This window comes from Bufo bufo, chromosome 5 (assembly GCF_905171765.1).
Source record: "Bufo bufo chromosome 5, aBufBuf1.1, whole genome shotgun sequence".
Lineage (NCBI taxonomy): Eukaryota > Metazoa > Chordata > Amphibia > Anura > Bufonidae > Bufo > Bufo bufo.
The window spans coordinates 528,759,462-528,766,495 of NC_053393.1; positions in this window are offsets into that span (position 1 = coordinate 528,759,462).

The window sequence follows — 7,034 nt, forward strand, 5'->3', positions numbered from 1 at the left end:
TCCTATAGTGCCCCCTGTATTATAATGCCCCCTGTAGTGCTCCAGGCTGTAATATCCCCCTGTAGTGCTCAAGCTTGTAATCCCCCACCACCTATAGTGTGTAATGCCCCCCCCCCCCCCATAATGCTCCATGCTACATATAAAAAAAAAATATATATATATCTGATTCCCGTTCTCCACCGCTGTCTGAGATGCAGGCCGCAGACTTCTTTTGGTTTGTGGCCCGTGTTGTAGCGTCTCGCCGCCGGTGGTCGCAATGACATCATCCATGATGTCAATGCAACCTCTTGCCCTGTTCTACTGCCTCATAGGCTTCAGCAATTTAAGCAGATGCTGAACTGCTGCTCCCATAGAAGCAGGTCGGCCGCCGCCTGAGGTGAGATACTAATCTCGCCTCATGGCAGATGCAGCCCTGATTCTATGCAAACACGCAAACATGCACACCCTACACACAGCCAGGCATGCACACAACACACACTGTACACAGCAAAGCATGCACACACTACACATAGCCAGGCATGCACACATACACATAGCCAGGCATGCACACAGCACACATTACACGGTGCATAGCAAGGCATGTATGCATACACAATCTACATAGCTGGATATGCACACGAACAACACACTCAATAAACCCTGCCAAGCATGCACACACTATACTCTGTCTGCTTGCACACTACAATACACCATCAGACATGCACATTACACACACTACACGTACACTGTATAATCAGGCAGGCAACACGCAGCACACAGAAAGACCACCGGCTACACAATAGACAGCGCTGGGATAACGGTCAGGACAGGGTTTGTGGATGTGGCTGATGAGAAGTTTCTTCTGTAATGTCACTAACTAAAGTAATAACAAAGTAAATCCCAGTGATACAAAACTACGACGACTGCCAGGAGAAGTGAGACCGGCCGAGGAGGTGCAGGCAGCAGGCCAAGTCGTCTTACAGCATGTCTATAAATATCCCATCAAACCTCCGAACTCTACTGCTTCTCCATACGCTAGGTATCTCATGAGAATGTTCTTTCTTTCTTTTGCTCGTTCTTTCGTTTTGTTCTTTTGTTTGTCCTTTCTCGTTAACTTTTGTTCTTTCTTTCTTTCTTTCTTTCGTTGGTTCTTTTGTTTTGTTCTTTTGTTTGTTCTTTCTCGTTTTCTTTCGTTCTTTCATTCTTTCTTTCATTTGTTTCTCTTTCTCGAAGCCCAACCCCCTATATCATCAATAATGTTTAATAGGTTTTGAATCACAGATATGGACCATAGTGGCCACCTGGTGGTAATACTATTGTATAATTGTAAATAGTTGTTATTTATTTTATATGTTTATCTGGCCATTTGTTCCAGTAAGGATATGGTTGGCAAGGAACAGCGCAAAACGCCCTGTTCCTCCTCTCTTGATAGAAGAGGGCTGGTCCTATCAGGAGGAGGAGTTCCGTTCCTGACCAGAGTGAGAGGAGAAAGGAAGCACATTGCAGAACTCCTGCTCCTAGGGGATGTTCTCCATAGAGATCAGTTATATCAAGAAGTTGGACAGTAGAGTAAACAACTAAATCCACTAAAGAAACTGTTGTAAGGTGAGGGGCTACGGCTAAGACACCCATCACCCAGACTAGTAGTACAAACTGCCTTGATATCCTTACTGCTGCCAGAAGATTGCACTCAAAATGTGCCGCTATCGAATGTATTTGAAGTTCTACGTTGCACTTAGAAAAAAGACTGTTATACGTTCACTTCTGGCTTCATTCTTCAATACTACATTTCCACTGCACCCATCCCCAGGGAGCAGAAGCTGGAGAGAGTACACTGTGGCACAACACTTCATCAGGTCCGCTACCACTCCCATCCATGGCAGCGGCTCCTCCTGGGCTCGCTGCCTATCTATCTATCTATCTATCTATCTATCTATCTATCTATCTATCTATCTATCTATCTATCTTATATCTAACTGTCCACAGGCATAGACAGATCTCATAGGGCCCCATAGCAACACTTAGTATTGCCTCCCGGCCCCACCAAGTTTCCCAGTACACATGAGACAATCACTCCCAGGCAACAGAAAGCACAACGCACCGGACTTCCGAAAAAAAAACATTTTCTTATTTTCATTAAGCAAAATAAACTTTAATAAACAAAATAGTAAATAACAAAATAGAAATATAGATAAGTGGTTGGCTCACACCTAGTGGCTATGACGGGTGCTACTAACTCGACTTGGGTGCCCGACCCAAAAAAGGAGTCAATAGAAACAGAAAAAGGGAGTGAGCACTCACAACACTCGGACCACAGGATATCAGGATCAATAGGATTATTAGGACCTGTTGAATCCAATAACATACATATAAAATCACAAAAAATAACTAAAAAAGAAAAATGATTGGTACCAATAAATAATAAGTATACTGACAAGGGGTGGAAAAATTCAGTATTCCCTTACGTCCTACCAGCAGCACAGATGGGGTTAACTGCCCCTGTGGACTGGTAGGACCGGCGGAATTTTAATGAGCCCAAGAACCAATAAACGATCTTCAGCTCCCTGAAAGGGAGGAGATCACCCCCCAGCCCACCGTGTTTTTTTCTGTCCTCTGGACAGGTGGACTGGCGTATCGCTCCCCCTCAGGGAGCTGAAGAGTGCTTATGGCTCTTTTTTCCTTAAGCTAAAGCATCGCTTTTCTCTTGGTCTCAGTGCCTTTATTTTAGGCCTGATCGCGGCGATTTTTTGTTCTTGGGGACCGTCGGGGAGGGGGGTGTCCCCTCCCCTCTTCTCTCATCGTCAATATGCGGTGTCCCGTCTCTCTTCCGGAAGTGACGCGCACTAGGTGCGCTACGTCACTTCCGGTTTTCCGGAGCGATGCGGTGAGGTTTAAAACTCACCATTTCTATTAACTGTCTCCCTATAAAAACATCCTGGGATCCAGGATTAATCTGGGGAGACATTTTATGACAAACTGAGCCAGTATAGGCTCTGTTATTTCTCTGGGCTAATTACGATTAAGGACCCGCCCAGTGGTCGGGGCTTCCTCCTTTTAAGCGCCCAGAGCCTGTCAGTCAGTGCTCTGGTTGCGTTGCTTTCACAAGTTAGCTCCAGAGTTCCCTGTGCCTTGACATATTCTTGTATTGCTTGGCTTGGGTTTTGATTGTTCCTCTTTTCACAGCTCTAATTTCTTCTAGTGCTGGTGGGCCCCCTTAAGGTCTTGTTTCTCCACCTCCAGGTATTGTAGGTGTTATGACCTGTTTTTTTCCAATTACAGACTATGGCTTCCCCTAAGGATCCGGATCAGCGGAAGGCTGGGGCCAAGAGGAAGCATTTGGCGTGTTACGAATGTAACACACCCTTAGATGACAGCTGTCCTTACTCCAGATGTGAGAGTTGTCGCACGGCATCCACGGAACCCACGATGCAGGAAATGTTCCAGTGGACAAAGACATACGTGGATGATTCCATTAAGGGAGTGGTACGGCTGCTTAATGAGAGGCTACCAGGTCCCTCTCAGACTCCCATGGAGGTGGTCGCACCGGTCGAAAGACCTACCCCCTGTTCTGTGGGGTCTTCTTCCGAGGAAGAAGAATTTACTTCTTGCTTTTTCCCTCCAGAAAAGACGCAGAAGTTACTAAAGTCCATCAGGTCGGGGGACCAGGATGTTGACATGGGGGAGTCTTCCGATCCCGCCGGACGGACACAGCGTGTCTTTAGAGCGGATGAGACCCTCCTCTCTGTGATGCGCACAGAGTGGAGAAAGCCTGAGAAAGGTCCAGTGCTCACCAGAAAATTCAAACTCATGTACCCGATGGCTAAACCCTTGGTGGAATCGTGGGGTTCCGTTCCCAAGGTGGACATGGCTATAGCCAAGTTGTCCCGGCGCACTCTAGTCCCTGCAGACGATGGGTCTAGTCTGCAGGACCCTCTAGACCGGAGGGCAGAGTGCACCCTTAGAAGGAGTTACGCGGCGGCTGCTGCCTCCGCATCAACTTCAATTGCGGCCACGGAGGTAGCCGCCTATTTACGCTCCAGGCTCAACCAAATCCAGACGGACGTGGATCAGAGCGTACCAAGAGATGACATCCTGGCAGCCTTCAAGTCAGCCAATCTGGCTATGGACTTTCTGGTCGATTCCACCCAGATGCAGCTGAAGCTGGCCGCCAAAACTATGGCCCTAGTTTCAGCTGCCCGCAGACCACTTTGGCTGAAACCATGGATCGCGGACAACGCGTCCAAGTTCAACCTTTGTGGGCTCCCCTTCGAACCGGATAGGCTATTCGGGTCCGAATTGGACAAGATAATGGAGGGGCTCTCTGATAAAAAGGGGAAGAGCCTCCCCCAGCAGCCCTTTCGGGGACGCCCCAGACAGGAGAAGAAAGGCGGAGGTCGTCCAGGGCAGCAGTCTAGGCGCAGAGATTGGGGGGGGCCGTCTCGTAAATATTCGAGACGCTCCCGCAAACCCACCAGGGAGGCAAAACCCTTCTGACTATGGGCCTCCTCGAGGCTCTTGGATAAGCCCTGCTGCCCCTGCAGTGTCTCCTCTAGATTTTCCCGTACCCCTCCCCCAGATTCCCGTGGGGGGCCGTCTTACCCATTTCAAAGACTCTTGGAGCCGGTTGATCACAGACCCCTGGGTCCAGGACATAGTTTCCGTCGGGTACCGGGTAGATCTTATCTCTCTCCCCCCAGAGAGATTCATCGCCACACGAAACTTCGGGTCTGCCAAACAAGTGGTCCTAGAATCTTACATTCAGGACTATATCTCCAAGGGAGCCCTAGAGGAGGTGCCGGCAGGGGAGAGGGGCCTAAGGATTTATTCACCAGTGTTCCTGGTTCCCAAAAAGACGGGAGATCTCCGGATGATCATCGACTTGAGATTTCTCAATCGGTTTATAAGGAAAACAAGGTTTCGCATGGAAACCATAAGGTCAGTCAGCCATATCCTCAACCTCGGGGATGTCATGGCTACTCTGGACCTCAAGGATGCGTATCTTCACATTCCGATCCATTCCGCGTCCCGGAAACTCCTCAGGATCGCGGTCCAGATTTCAGGGGTCCGCAGACACTTTCAGTTCGCCGCGCTTCCCTTCGGAATCTCTTCTGCCCCCCTTATCTTCACCAAGGTGGTGGTGTCGGTGGTGGCAGCCTTGAGACTTCAAGGACTGACTATTATTCCTTATCTGGACGATTGGCTTTTCATAGCCTCTTCAGTTTCGATCCTTACCCACCATCTTCAGATCGCAATTTCCTTTCTCCTCCGCCTGGGCTGGATTATCAACTGGCAGAAGTCGAATGTGAGCCCATCGACTTCAATCCATTATTTAGGATTCGTGGTCGACTCTGTGGAGATTTCCCTCCGGTTGACTCTAGAAAGGAAAGCGCGGATTCAGGACCTGGCAAAGGTCCTTTATGTCCCTCGTCGAGTCTCTATCCGGACTCTCATAAAGATGCTGGGGCTCATGTCAGCGGCTGCGGACGCAGTCCCTTGGGCACTATGGCACCTCCGTCCTCTTCAGTCTGAGGTTTTACACTTATGGAACGGCAGCCCTGCGGGGCTAGATTCCCTGTGCTCCCTGTCCGGTCAAACCCTGAATTCCCTCAGATGGTGGTTTCAGCTACCAGCAGGGAAGTCTATGACCCAACCAGCTTGGGTCATATTGACTACAGACGCGTCCCTTATAGGCTGGGGCGCTCACCTGGACGGATCCCCAGTACAGGGATCTTGGTCCCCCCTGGAGCGGCGTCTTTCTTCCAATCTTCGCGAGATGCGAGCTATCCGGCTAGCCCTCCTTCACTTCGCCCCTCAGATTCGGGGCAAAGCAGTGAAAGTCCAGTCAGACAATATGACTGCGGTTCTCTATATAAACAAGCAGGGAGGCACAAGATCATTGCCCCTTCTGTCAGAGATCGGGGTGATTCTCCGGTGGGCAGAGACGAACCTTCCCATCTATCTGCCGTTCATATTCGAGGCTCCCTCAATATGATAGCGGACCGCTTAAGTCGAGGATTACCGACCATGGAGTGGTCTCTGCATCCGGAGATCTTCAGGCAGCTAGTTCACAGATGGGGTATGCCAGAGGTGGATCTCATGGCGACCAGGTTCAACGCCAAGGTGCTGAGGTTCTGTTCCCTGTACAGGGAAGACAACCCCCTGGCGATATATGCTCTGTCGATACCGTGGAGGTTCAGGCTGGCTTACATCTTCCCTCTGTTTTCCATGATACCGAGGGTATTGATGAAAATCCGTCAGGATCAGGCCTCGGTAATAGCCATCATACCGTTCTGGCCCAGGAGATCCTGGTTTACCCAGCTCATTCAGATGAGTCGGGGACAATACTGGAGACTCCCCCCGGAGCAGACCCTGGTGTCGTGGGACACTCACCTCTGCCCAGATCTGCACAGGTTCAACCTGACAGCCTCGAGGTTGATCAGTCCCTTCCCAACATAGAAGGGCTTTCCGAGTCGGTCCTGAGAACTTTGTCGCATTCCCGAGCAGAGTCTACAAAGAAGGCCTACTCCAGGTTCATGAGAATCTTCGTGGCATGGTGTGATTCCAGACAGGTGGCGTCCGCAGATCCGCCCCTTCCTGCGATACTACAATTTCTTCAAGATGGATTAGATAGAGGCCTATCTCCAGCTACCTTGAAAGTACAGGTTTGTGCCATCTCGGCCTGTCTCAACAGGCCACATTCTCGGGACCCACTCATTAAATGCTTCCTGAAGGGAGCTGAAAGACTAAAGCCTACTATACTGAAACCTATCCCCCAGTGGGATCTTTCAGTAGTGCTCAGGGGGCTAGCATCTCCCCCCTTCGAGCCCTTGGAGGAGGTAAATTTCAAATTTTTGACTTTAAAGATGGTCTTTCTTCTGGCTATAGCTTCAGCCAAAAGAATTTCTGAATTGCAGGCTTTCTCTGCAGTTCACCCGTACATTATTTTCCTACAGGATAGAGTACTCCTGAAGTTTTTACCCTACTTCAGGCCTAAGGTGCCTACTTTCCAGAATATCAATCAGGTAATCTCTTTACCAGTTTTGTTTACAGCCTCC